Genomic DNA, 12579 nt, shown 5'->3' on the forward strand with positions numbered 1-12579 from the left:
ATTAGATAAAAATTTAGAAATAGTCTTTCTCCTGATCTCACATGTAGTGGGTGAAAGATGAAATGTCTGAGGAAACAAAGGTTTGAGCTTCCAAGCACTTAAATTTAGTAAGCAATGCACGCCAATTGCATAACAAACAGGAACCAGGCCTTCTTCAGCTTGGCACTGAACCCCAAATACAAGGGACACAGGTTTTTGTGCATTAAAAGAAAACAATTAACAGGATATAAAACAGGATATAAAATTAGGCAATCAGATTTCAACTAGCAGAAAGATTAGGGGCTTTTCATGTTGGGAGAAGGAGAACAAATGGATGCAATTCCCTAAAATCAAAAAAGAGGTGTCCCATTCCTTCCAAGTGTCTGTATTCAATCAAAGGAACAAAGAAACAGTAACTGATTGATCAGTACAGGGCTAGTTTTCTGATGAGACATGTGGATTTCTTGAGATGTATAATTGTGAGAAAACTCCTTACATCAGTCTTTGGATCTGACTGGGTTTCTGGTCAGCATAATCTAGATCCTTAGTTAAGAGTCTTTAAGCTACAGGTAGAGGTTGTCCAGCTTCCTGCCATGTAGGGCTATATTCAAACAATGCAATAACATTTTCTCACAATTCTCATAATTGAATAAAGTTTTCTCTCAAGACAGAAATTGGACTAGACCCATTATAGAATAGAAAGGGAATTGAACTAGCTCCAGAATTGAGTCACAAAATGGAGTCAGTGTGGTTCACTCAATTCCCACAATTCCCCACATGTTGCCAGCTGCTTCCTAGACATCTCCATATGGATGCTTATTCATGTGTCAATCTCAATGTGTCCAAAATGGAACTCAATGTTTTCCTCCATAATACTTAGTCCTCCTACAAGTCTTAGTATTTTTGTTGGATATACCACAGTATTTTCAGTTACCCTGGTTTGTTAAAATCAACTTTGCCTTTTCCCTCTCTCTTTCCATCCATATCCAATAAGTTGTTGAGTTGTACTGATTCTACCACCAAGACATATTTTACATCCAGCTCCTTTTTTACTATTTATAAAGTGACCACTCCAGTTCAGGCCTTTAGCACTTCCCACCTTGACCATTGTAGTAACTGTTACATTGTATTACATTGTAATAATTGTAATAATCTTAATTGTTTTCTCATTTGCAATCTCTCTCATCTCCAATCCATTTACCACATAGATATCAGAATAATCTTCTTAAAACACAAGTCTTCCCATGTTGCTTCTCTACTCGAAAAAAAATCCACTGGCTCCCTATTGCCTTTAAGATAAAATATCTGTATCTCAGCTTGGAAGTGAGGAAACAAGATTTTGTTAAACACTTGCTATATTGCAGTGTGCTAAGTGCTTGGCATATGTTATCTCATTTGATCTTCACAACAACCTGGGAGGGAGGTGCTGTTATTGTCCACATTGTGGAGATGGGGAATTTTTACATTTTATGATGTTTTAGTATGGAAGTTTGCATTTGAGTAAAAAGTAAAAACCCATCTTCACTATTCAACATGTTGATTTTATTACATATCCTGAATCAAATGAGATATTCATGTTACATATCTATAAAAGGCAGCTAGGCGGCTCAATGGGTAAAGTGCTGGGGCTCGAGTCAGGAAGACCTCAGTTCAAATCTAGTCTCTTAATCAAATCTAGACACTTCCTAGCTGTGTGACCATGGGCAAATCATATAACCTCCATTTGCCTCAGTTTCCTCAAATGTAAAGTGGTGACAATAATCATCCCTACTTCCCAGGGTTATTGTTAGGATTGAATGAGATAATATTTGTAATGTACTTAGCACAGTTCTTGGAACATCGTAGATCTCTAGCAAAGGTTTCTTTCTTTCTATCTGTCTTTCTTTTTGTCTTCCGTTCTCTTTCCTTTTTTCCCCTCCTTTCCCTCCCTCCCTCTCTTCTTTCCTTCCTTCTTTCCTTCACCCTTCCTTCCTTCCTTATGTCCTTCTTCCCTCTTTTTCTTCCTTCCTCCCTTTCTTCCTTCCTCCCTCCCTCCCTTCCTTCCTTCCTTTCTTCCTTTCTTTCTCCCTTATTTCCTTCCTTCCTTATGTCCTTCCTCCCTCCCTTTCTTCCTTCCTCTCTCCCTTCCTTCTTTCTTTCCTTCCTTCCTTCCTTCCTTCCTTATTTCCTTCCTTCCTTATTTCCTTCCTTCCTTCCTTCCTTCCTTCCTTCCTTCCTTCCTCCTTTCTTCCTTCCTCCCTTCCTTCCTCCTTTCTTCCTTCCTCCTTCTAGTATGTAGGTAATGAATGACATAACATGAAAGAGTAATGTGTCTGAAGTGGAGATTACACTATCATGATTAGATGTATTTAGACTACACCCATATACACCCAATATTGTCTGAGAGTCCAAATAATAAGTTCAACAAATATAGACTCTGCCTTCTAGGATCTCACACGTGAGAATAGATACCACCAGCTCAGACTAGCAAATAAACACAGACGCGATCATCACACAATAGAAATAACCAACAAAGTATTTATAGTTTGTGCAAGTTTCTGCGGCTGAGTGTGGATCTTTGTGGTTTGGACATAAGCCCTAGTTTTTGAGTCCAAAGTTAAGGCCTCTAGGTTGCACTGACTCATAGAACATTATCTAATTCAAAACCCATAGTGATCAGAAAACTTTTTAAAAACATCTGTGGATTGTACACATTAAATCCAGCAATATAACATCAAATCCAGGTTCTTGAGCCGTTTGTAAAAGAAGGGGATTTTGTAGCTGGAAAGAATCCTGTCATTTTGCAGGTGAAGCAACTGAATTTCAGAGAGGTTAAATAACTTTCCTGGGGTCACACAGCTAGTTTGGAGGGAGAATGGCGTAATGTTAAGAATGCTAGTCTTGGAGCCAGAAGACATGTGTGTGGGATATGAGCTTGGTGAAGGCAAATCCCGCTGTAGGGCCTGGCCCTCCTCCTCCTCATCTTCCTCGTTTTCCTCATCCCTATCCTGCTTGTCCTTCTCATGGAGTCCTTACACAGTGTCTCTGCTGGCCAGTTTGCTTAGCTGGTTCCTAAATCTGCTCCTTGCAATAGTTGGCTTTTTTGCCCTGCTACTAAGAAACTTATATTTATGACAACAAGCACATTAATATATACATATATATAATATACATATATAAAAATATATACAGTATAAACATTAAGTTAAAAAATACAAACCTATACAAAGTAGTAAATACAAGATAGTTTGGGAGACAGAGCACTGGCAGTTGTGGGGATCAGGAAAGGTTTCATGCAGAAGAAGGTGCTCAAGCTGCATAGTAAAGAAAGAGGACTGAAGTGGGAGTAAAGAGGAAGTGCATTCCAAGTAGGGAGCACTGCCATTGCAAAGGCATCGAGATGGGAAATGGAGTGCTATGTGGTAGGTACAGAGAAAAGGCGATTTTGTCTGGATCACACAATGCAAAAATGATGGAGAATAATGTATACAATAAGCCTGGAAAGATAGATTGGGGAGAGGTTGAGAAGGGCTTTCAAAACTAAACAGAGGAGTTTATGGTTTATCCTTTTTATACCTTTTTTTTTATTATTACTCTTGAGATTCTAGAACTTTTGTTCCTCCAGATTTTGTTTTAATTTTTTATACCTCTATAAATTATTCCTTTGATACTTTGATTGGTCAAGAATCAAATAAGTAAATTAATTTAGGTAGTACTGTCACTTTTATTATATCAATACAACCTACCCATTCACAATTAATGTTTCTTTATTATTTAGATCTGCCTGTTCATGCAAAGAGAGTTTAATAGTGATTCATATAGTCCTTAGGTGAATTGTGGAAGATACACACTTCCAAAAATTTTGTAGCTTCTGCAGTTGTTTTGAATGGAATCTAGCTGGCACAGTGGATAGAGCCCTGGGCTTTGGCATCAGGAAGACTCATCTTGAGTTCAAATCCAGCCCCAGACACTTACTATTTGTGTGACCCTGGGCAAATCACTTAACCCTGTTTGCCTCAGCACTTCATCTGTAAAATGAGCTGGAGAAGGAAATGGTAAACCACTCCAGTGTCTTTGCCAAGAAAACAACAACATTTCTTTATAGGTCTTTGCATAGGAATGCTGATGATTCATGTGGATTTATTTTTTATCCTGCTATTTTTTGAAGTTATTCATTATTCCAATAATTTTTAGTTGATTCTCTGGGGTTCTCTAAGTACACCATAATAACATCTGGAAAAATGATAGTTTCTTTCTTCTTTGCTTATACTTATTCCTTTAATTTTTTTTTATTGCTATAGCCAGCATTCCCAGCACTATGTTAAATGGTAGAATGGGTGGATGAGAACAATTTGTTCCAATGGCAGCCATGAAAGTGGTTGAAGCAGGTGCTGTGGGGAACTTAGGGCTTGGTCAGACCTCAAAGATGCCAAGGTCATCCACCACATCCCAGGCCATTGCCAGTAGTCCTGACTTTTGTCCTGCCAGTGGACTTTGATGACCCTGGAAAAGACCGTGAGGTTGATGGCTTTGTGCAACTCTGCCTCACTTCAGTCTAATTCATGTGCAACTGCAGACATCACTCCATGATGTCATTGGTCCTCTTGGAAAATGAAGGATGAACAACAACTGTATTCAGCTCAAATGTGAGCTTGCATCATCTCTACTGTCTTCTTGTCCTTCCTGAAGCCTTCACATAATACTCCCTTTCTCCCTATTTTCCACCTCTATCTCTCAGAAAGAAATCTAATGAATACTAACATGGCATCTGGCAAGGGAATATTTTTTGGAAGCTCGGTTGCTCCATTCGCCATCCTTGTGACATCATAGACGAAAACACCTTTCCTGGCCAGAAGTCCCCAATGTGTGTTGTTTCCCCCATTAGACTGTAAGACCCAGAGGGATGACATTATTTTGCTTTCGACTTTATAACTGATACTTAGCACATTGCCTGCTACATAGTAATCACTTAATAAATACTTCTCCATTTATCAATTAATTAATCAATTCTTAGTTTTCCCTTTATAGGACTCTTATACATCCCTGGTTTACCGCATAGTGTGGTTTCTTTATTTTATTCTTTAAATTTTTAAATAGTATTTTATTTTTTCTAATTACATGTAAAGACCATAGCACGGTTTCTAGAACCCTCACTAAACTGGTTGTTTTTTCTTAGGCTGACTTCTAGTTTATTAATATCCCCCCTTAAAAAGCGGTACCTAGTAGTCCAGATTAGATCAGATCAGCACATAGTAGGATGAGAATGTTGCTTCTATTCATTTAGCTTAGGATGTAATTAGCTTTCTTAAAAAAATCCTTATCACACTGTTCGTTCACAGGAAGCTAATACCCTTAGTTCTTTTTGGTACAAACTCCTGTGCATTCAGGTATCCCTTATTCTGCGTTTCTGCAATTAATCCTTTTCACCAGAAGCTGTACCCTGAATCCTAGGTGTACTTTTGTAAACTGTAATCCAGCTCCAGTAAATTCTTGGCTTACATGGGTGGGTTCAGTCTTAGGGTCTATCTCCAGAATCACACCCTCTTTTTAGTTTGTTTTGCTCCTATCAAGAATTCAGGAAATTTCAGAAATTAATTCATGTCTTGGTCAGTCTCCACAGATAAGGGCAGAAAAGAGTATCCAGGTCTTATACCAGGACGTGAAGTAACAAATGTATTTTTCAGTTATAAGATAATCTTTACCTGCAGAAAATACAGAAAGTGAATTCTTGCAACAAAAAAACACACTGAAGACTCACAATCAACAACAAACAGTTACCTTTACAATTCTCTTCCCTCTCCAGAGAGTCTTACTTTTCATAAGGAGCCTAAAATCTGGCAGGCTATATACCACCCCGTGGTTTGAAGAGAGAAGGGAATGAACTTGGGGCTAACAGATAGGTAACCCTGATATTTGGTGGAATTCAGGGTGTCCCTAAAGTCTGGACACATAGAAAAATTGACAGCAATGTGGAGTTATTGCATTGAGTTCATGTGAATCTTGCAAAGCGCATCAACCTTTGCATCACAAATGATGGAAATCATATAGAAGATGTTATTTGTTAATATTCCAATTAAATAAAATGGTGAAAATTTCATTCATTTCATTTCTTGAAAATATGCATTTTGCCTGTGTGTCCGGACTTTAGCAACACCCTGTCTTTGCAGCCCCTTGAAACCTCTGAAGACAGGCAGCATTGCATTACTACTCTGAGGGGCTGTGGGATGGGCAGTCAGAAACACCAGGAAGTCACAAGCCTCTTGGAACAAATGCCATTCAAATATCTCTCAACAACAGTGGATTGCAAAGTCCAGTTTTCTTCCTAGTTCACAATTGATCCTGATTCGTCTAGCACTAGTCCTATTTGTGTGAACTTCTACTATTAAGAAGCATGTGTAACCAGAATGGCCTTTGTTTTCTTTGAGTGACTCAGCTTGCCTCATTGAGCCTTGCTGGGTGCTAGGGCTTGCTCTTCCGGGGCAGGAAGCCCAGCGACCATGCCTGGGAACAGAGAACTTCCTGTGTGATGAGTCATGAGGCTGGCTGAGGGGAGGTGTTGACTCCAGAGCCATGCCCTATTGGGTGTTAACCTAGGGGAGGCGCCAACTCAAGAACCAATTGGCCCTGGTCATTCAGGCCGCGCTTGATGATGTCTAAAATTCTATAAGAGGGGAGAGGACAGCTTGAAGAGCGCTCTTTCCTTTTCCGGTTGGCGCAGCAGCCGTGGGGAGCATGACTCTGGGCCAGCCCTTGCTCTCGGGCTGAGCCCAGATGTTGGTAACTATGAATTGTATTGGGTCTGTCTGTTGATATTTGTAATTTGTTTGTATTTATTTCTGAAGTTTGGGGTAGTGGTTTTGTTTTGCCCCGAACTAAATGAATGTTCTGAACTTCAGGGTGCTGGATGTTTGTTCCCCTAAACTAGCTGACTGTAATCTGTATTTGGCCTGTCTGTTGATGCTTGTCTCTTTGCTCCCCTGAACTAATTGAATGCTAACTAAATGCTGGTGTTTTCCCCTGAACTAAATGAATGTTGTCTGTATGCTAACTGAATGCTGGATTAAAGTAAGCTGGTCAACCCCTTCACCGTGCTTTCCTTGTTTAAGCAGATAAAAAGAACCTGTGCTTTCCCGGCATCCTGGCAGCCTCCTGGGTGCTGGCTGTGGGGGCGGGGATCTTATGCACCCACAGAAGCTGCTAGCCGGATTGTTAATACAGCATGCTACTGAGGAAATTCCCCTGCCCTCAATAGAAGACCAGATTCCCAAACTCTTAAACTTAGAATTACTTGCCAAGGCAAAACTCTCCAGGAAATTCTTCTTTCTCTAGGAGGTTGGATTCTGGATCACACTGCCTAGAAAACCCCCCTTATCTGGCTAGAAGACCAGATTCTAGTACTCAAATTTAGTGCTGTTGAAAGAGGTAACCTCAGGAGCTCTCATCATTTGTCCAAATAGTTCTCCTGTCCAGAGCTTAAGCGTGGTTGGGATGATGCAACACTGTTTCTGCAGGACTGAGACAAGTAACTCAATATTGTTCATGAACTTTCCTCTAGGACCTTATGGGTAAGCATGTTTCTGCCTCGGTCATGTGCGTACGTCACAAGGCAACCATTAATGTCTCCTATACTCACCCCATATGCTGTAGTCTCAGGTTCTCTGTAGAAAAAAAAAATAAGAAAAGCGATAAAGAAAAAAGAGTTGAACAGTTTGTCAACTCTCTTTTATAGAGCAGAACAAAAGGGTGGTTTCCCTCATAAGATCTCATCCTCAAAAGAGTCTCGAAGTAGTCTTCATCAGTGAAACCTACACTCCAATGGGGACCAAATGGAAAGGCAATCAAAAGTTCCAACCAATATCCCCTTATAAATTCATCAAGTTGGTAAGGGGGGCTGATCATCGTTCACCTAATGTGGGTGGATAACTCCATCTTGAGTTATTCTTGTGGTTTATTATTTATATTATTTATAGTTTGTAAAGCCATTTAGGGAGAGTTTTGTATTTCACCACCATCTTGCGGAAAGACAAATTAGAGGAGAGAAGAAGGGAATAAGAGCTCAGATGGGCAAGCTCAGATAAACTCCTTCTGAGAAACTCTCTCAAGAAAGAACTATTATAAATCAACCCTGACATTCTGCTTAAAAACTGTTCAGGCTGTTTTTTAAACAATTTGTAACTTAAATAGAACATTTCAGTTTTGTAACAGATTTATATTTGGAGGGATGTGCGTTCTCCCATTTGCATATAGATCACTGACCCATAATTTCCTGGTGTTTTTGATCTTCTAGTCACATTTTATAGAACATGCAGGTTTATGACTTGCTATGTGATCTTTGCAAGCTGGAAAGACTCAAAACATATGGCAGATCAGATGTTAGGCTTGGGGGAAATCAAAAATTAAATTCTTTCAGAGATGTTTAGAAGCAGCTTTGCTATATATTTTATGTGATTTCTGTATACGAATGGGGAGGGAGAGATGCCACCTGGGGATGAGAATCTAAGAAGAAAAATAGCTTTAAAAATAAACTGTTTTGTGTTCTTGTGTTGGACTTTAAAGCATGGTCAACTTACAGCAGATGTTGCAAATGAAAAAGGAAATCTGCGTGAGACCAAAAGATTTGTAAAAAAGATGCTTTTCTAATATTAAAAAACAAAACCATGAGAGTAAACTTCTCCAGAATCACCATGTTCTGTATCAATTAAACCTTCCACTTTTTTTATATTTGGAGAAATATCAGTTACACATTTTTTTTTAGTATCATCATATGATTTCAGAAAAACGGTCTTAAAAAAAGAAACTTGACTGAATTTCAAGTCCAAGCCCGTAAAGCAATTTATTTAGTCAACACTAGCCCAGATGACTTGTGATACAAGGCATTTTGCCTGGAAAAGGAAGCTTCTCCCTCCTCCCCCATGGCAGCCTGCCCAGCACTGCTTGTGTGGGTGGATTAGAAAGTGTGAACGCGTGCTTGTGGGTTTTGGCAGTATTTTTTAATATAGCATTAATTCATTTCAGAATCAAGAGTTTCAGGTGGCATGTTAATTAGGAAACAAAATTAGGAGAACAAAGTTACTACTTTTCCATTTTACTTTGCTCTGTTTCAGACATAGATGGGAGTAAAGGTGCTGTTGTTCAATTATGTCAGACTCTCAGTGACCCTGATTGGGTCATTTTCTTGCCATTTTCTTGGCAAAGATACTGGAGTGGTTTGCCATTTCCTTCTTCAACTCATTTGACAGATGAGGAAACTGAGACAAACAGCGTAAAGTCACTTGCCCAGGTTCGCACAGCTAGTAAGTGTCTGAGGCTGAATTTGGACTCAGATCTTTCTGACTCCAGGACAAGCGCTCTATCTACTGTGTCACCTAGCTGCCCTGGGAGTAAAGGTACTGTCCAGCAATTAATAAACACAAGACCCAAAGATTTAGAAATGGGGGAGGAAATCTTTCCTTTTCCTGGTCATGAAGTTTACTCCTTTTTTTTGTAGATCAGTAAACTAGAGCAACAAAACATGAAAGAACTTACCTAAGGTCAGGCAGGCAGTGAAGTGTCTGAGAGGGCATTTTGGACCCACATCCCCTGGCTCCCTATCCCATAGCCCTTCCTATTTGATTATTTACCTTCTTTCTTTGTCTATATCAGTGACTCATGGAATAAATGAACTGCTTTCTCTCTTAATTCTTCCTTTATTGCTTAAAGTTCTATATAAATATCAGCTACTGATTGATTCATTAATTCCATTTATAACTGGACCTGTAGTTGAGAAGGAACCCATATTAATCCCTCCATGCCAATCTCTCTGGAATTTTCCTGAATCCTAGTCACTGCCTTTTAGCAGCTGTTTTCAGCCAGAATGTCCTCACCTAGAACCAGTTTAAATTTTATTACTGTACTCACAGGTTGAGAAACAGTAATTCTGATTTTCATTAGTTCTTCCCCAGCCTTGCTGTAGTTTCCAAGTTTTTCCCCACTAAAATCGTTTAAATTCCTCTTCTTAACCTCTCCTTATCTCCTAGGATTGTTAAATCTAAGGGAAGACTTTTCCTCCATTCATTAAGTTTTTGTGCGTTCTCAAGCTTTTTCTCTTAAAGATTAGGCAAGGCCCACTGGTTAATGACTTTTTTTTTAGCCTGCCTCAGATTCTGAACATACTGGCTTGGTGAGGAGACTCTGGCTCACGCAAGAAGCCTCTACATCTACCCCCTCAGGATACCGTGAGGGTTTTATGAGATATTTCTTTACAGCCATTGGCTGGAGCGGGCACTGAATGTTTCTTCCCATTGTTAGGGACTAATGACTAGCACCCCAGTTTGACTTAACCCCTTAACATCTCTTTATAATGGGGTTATTTACTATATGGTTGAACAGATGTGCAACATTCCTACCCTAACATCTCAAGGGACATTCTTCCCCCTACACCACCCTGGTCTTGGGAGGGAGTATGATCAAAACTTCTCCTGGCTCCTAAACAGCATTGGTCCCACCGAATTCTTGTCTCAGTTGCTGCTGGCCCAGGTCCAGAATGTTGCTCCCAAAGGTCACTCCTTGCTCCTCTGGGCATCAGTGTTGCTCTGCCTGAAAACCCTTGGCTTGGACTCCAATTTCTAGATTCTTGTGGCTTGATCTTCTGACCTTTCAAAATTACCAGTTAGAGATTCCACCCCCTTCACTTGGAATAGAAAAAGACAAATGAAAATGCCAAGGGGTGAGGCCTATTTCTTGGGTCAACTGTAAATGACTTAGTTATTCTGATCAATGCGATGATCCATGACAACACCAAAGGACTCATGATGAAAAATGCTACCCACCTCCAGAGAGAGGACTGACGATTCTGATTACAGTTTGAAGCATTTTTTCACTTTTTTTAACTTTTCTTGTTTTTTTTTTGACAACATGGCTAATGTGGAAGTATATTTTGTATGACTTCACATGTATAATTGATATATTTCTTGCCTTTTCACTGAGTGGGGGAGATGCTGGAGGGAGGGAATTTGGAACTCAAAATTTTTTAAAAATATATTACATAAATAAAAACTTTAAAATTGCATTTTCAAAACTTATGATTAGGAATTTTAACCTGATCGGGAGAGATCGATCTCCGAACCTCTGACCCTCTAATGTCAGCTCTATGTCTATGAACCCAAAAGGAGAGGAGGAGGGGAGCCATGGGGCATCGATGACTCGGAGCTCGGCTCAGCTGCTCTGGTCCCTGCCTGGGGCGGGGCCGGGGGGGGGGGAATAGCTCGGGGATCGGCTCCGCCTGGCCCTGAGGTGCTGAGATCTGAAGGCCGAGCTCAGCTTCCGAGTCCCTGACAGACTGACGAGGACGACGCCTAGAGACAGATGGACGCTCCGACTGACCCCGGGAGGTAAGGACAACCTGGCCTGGCTTCGGGGCCAGGGCAGTCGAAGCCCCGCGCCCTGGGCGACCTCGGGCAAAGAGCAAAACCCCGCCCCTCTTCGGGCCTCAGTTTCCTCTTCCGTCAAATGAGTGGGATGGAAGCAGAGGAGCGGAAAGAACATCTGGTTCAGGGTCCGAGGACCTGCCGCCTGCTGCCGGCGTGACCTTGGGCAGATCTAGGCAGTTCGCTGGGCCTCGGTTTCCTCACCAGTGAAATGGGCTCACCGCCCAGAGTCGTTGTGGAGGTCAAGTGATTATAATAATTGTAAAGCGCTTTGCAAACCTTAAAGTGACGCCATCATTTATTTATTTATTTATTTTCTGCGAGGGGGAAGGCAGGGCCATTGGGGTTAAGTGACCTGCCCAAGGTCACACGGCTACTAAGTGTGTCACGTGTCTGAGGTCGGATTTGAACTCAGGTCCTCCTGACTCCAGGGCCGGTGCTCTACCACTGCGCCACCTAGCTGCCTCTAATGTTAGCTGTTATTAATAATGTCTTGATTGATCAGGTATCCGTTGTGTTTCTGACTTTCAATGAGATAATATTTGTAAAGCGCTTTGCATACCTTAAAGTGATGCGTAAATGTTAGCATTTTTAATAACGGCAGTTGATGGATTGATTGGTGTTGTATGTCCGCTTTCTCCCGTGATACCGTGTGTAGCGCTTGGCACACTCCATCCATCAGACTCGGTGCCCACCGAGGTCCCTTCTGTGATTGGGGGATATCCCTGGGATGCCGCTGGGTAGATGGGAGTTACTATTATTGTGTCCAGGGCTTTTGGCCCCACCAGGGGAGGAGCCCCTGCTAAGGACAGACCTCCCAGGATGGTGACCGGGAGGAGGCTCTGGGAGGCTTCCCTCCTGCGGGTGATCACACCGGAAGTGAGAGCTTCCGTCGTGTCTATTGCAGGAGGAGTCACACTGAGCCCTCCCCTGTTGGGCTGGTGAGGGGAAAACAAGCAACGTGTTCAGTTTGTTTAGCTCCCTATAGTCTCGTATTCTAGAGTTCTCTGATGCCCTTTGGACGGAGTTTAACATCAGCTCCCTCAAGTAATAGGAGCATTCTTGTCATAGTGGACAGGACGCCGCTCATTTACTGTTATTGGGGGTTTAGAACTAACCGGCGTCCTGGGATTTGTAGACCAGAGGGACAAACATTCCCTTTTAGTTCAGAGGACATGATAGGGACCAAATAAAAGAGCATGCCCCAACCATCTTC

This window comes from Trichosurus vulpecula, chromosome 4 (genome assembly GCF_011100635.1).
Source record: "Trichosurus vulpecula isolate mTriVul1 chromosome 4, mTriVul1.pri, whole genome shotgun sequence".
NCBI lineage: Eukaryota > Metazoa > Chordata > Mammalia > Diprotodontia > Phalangeridae > Trichosurus > Trichosurus vulpecula.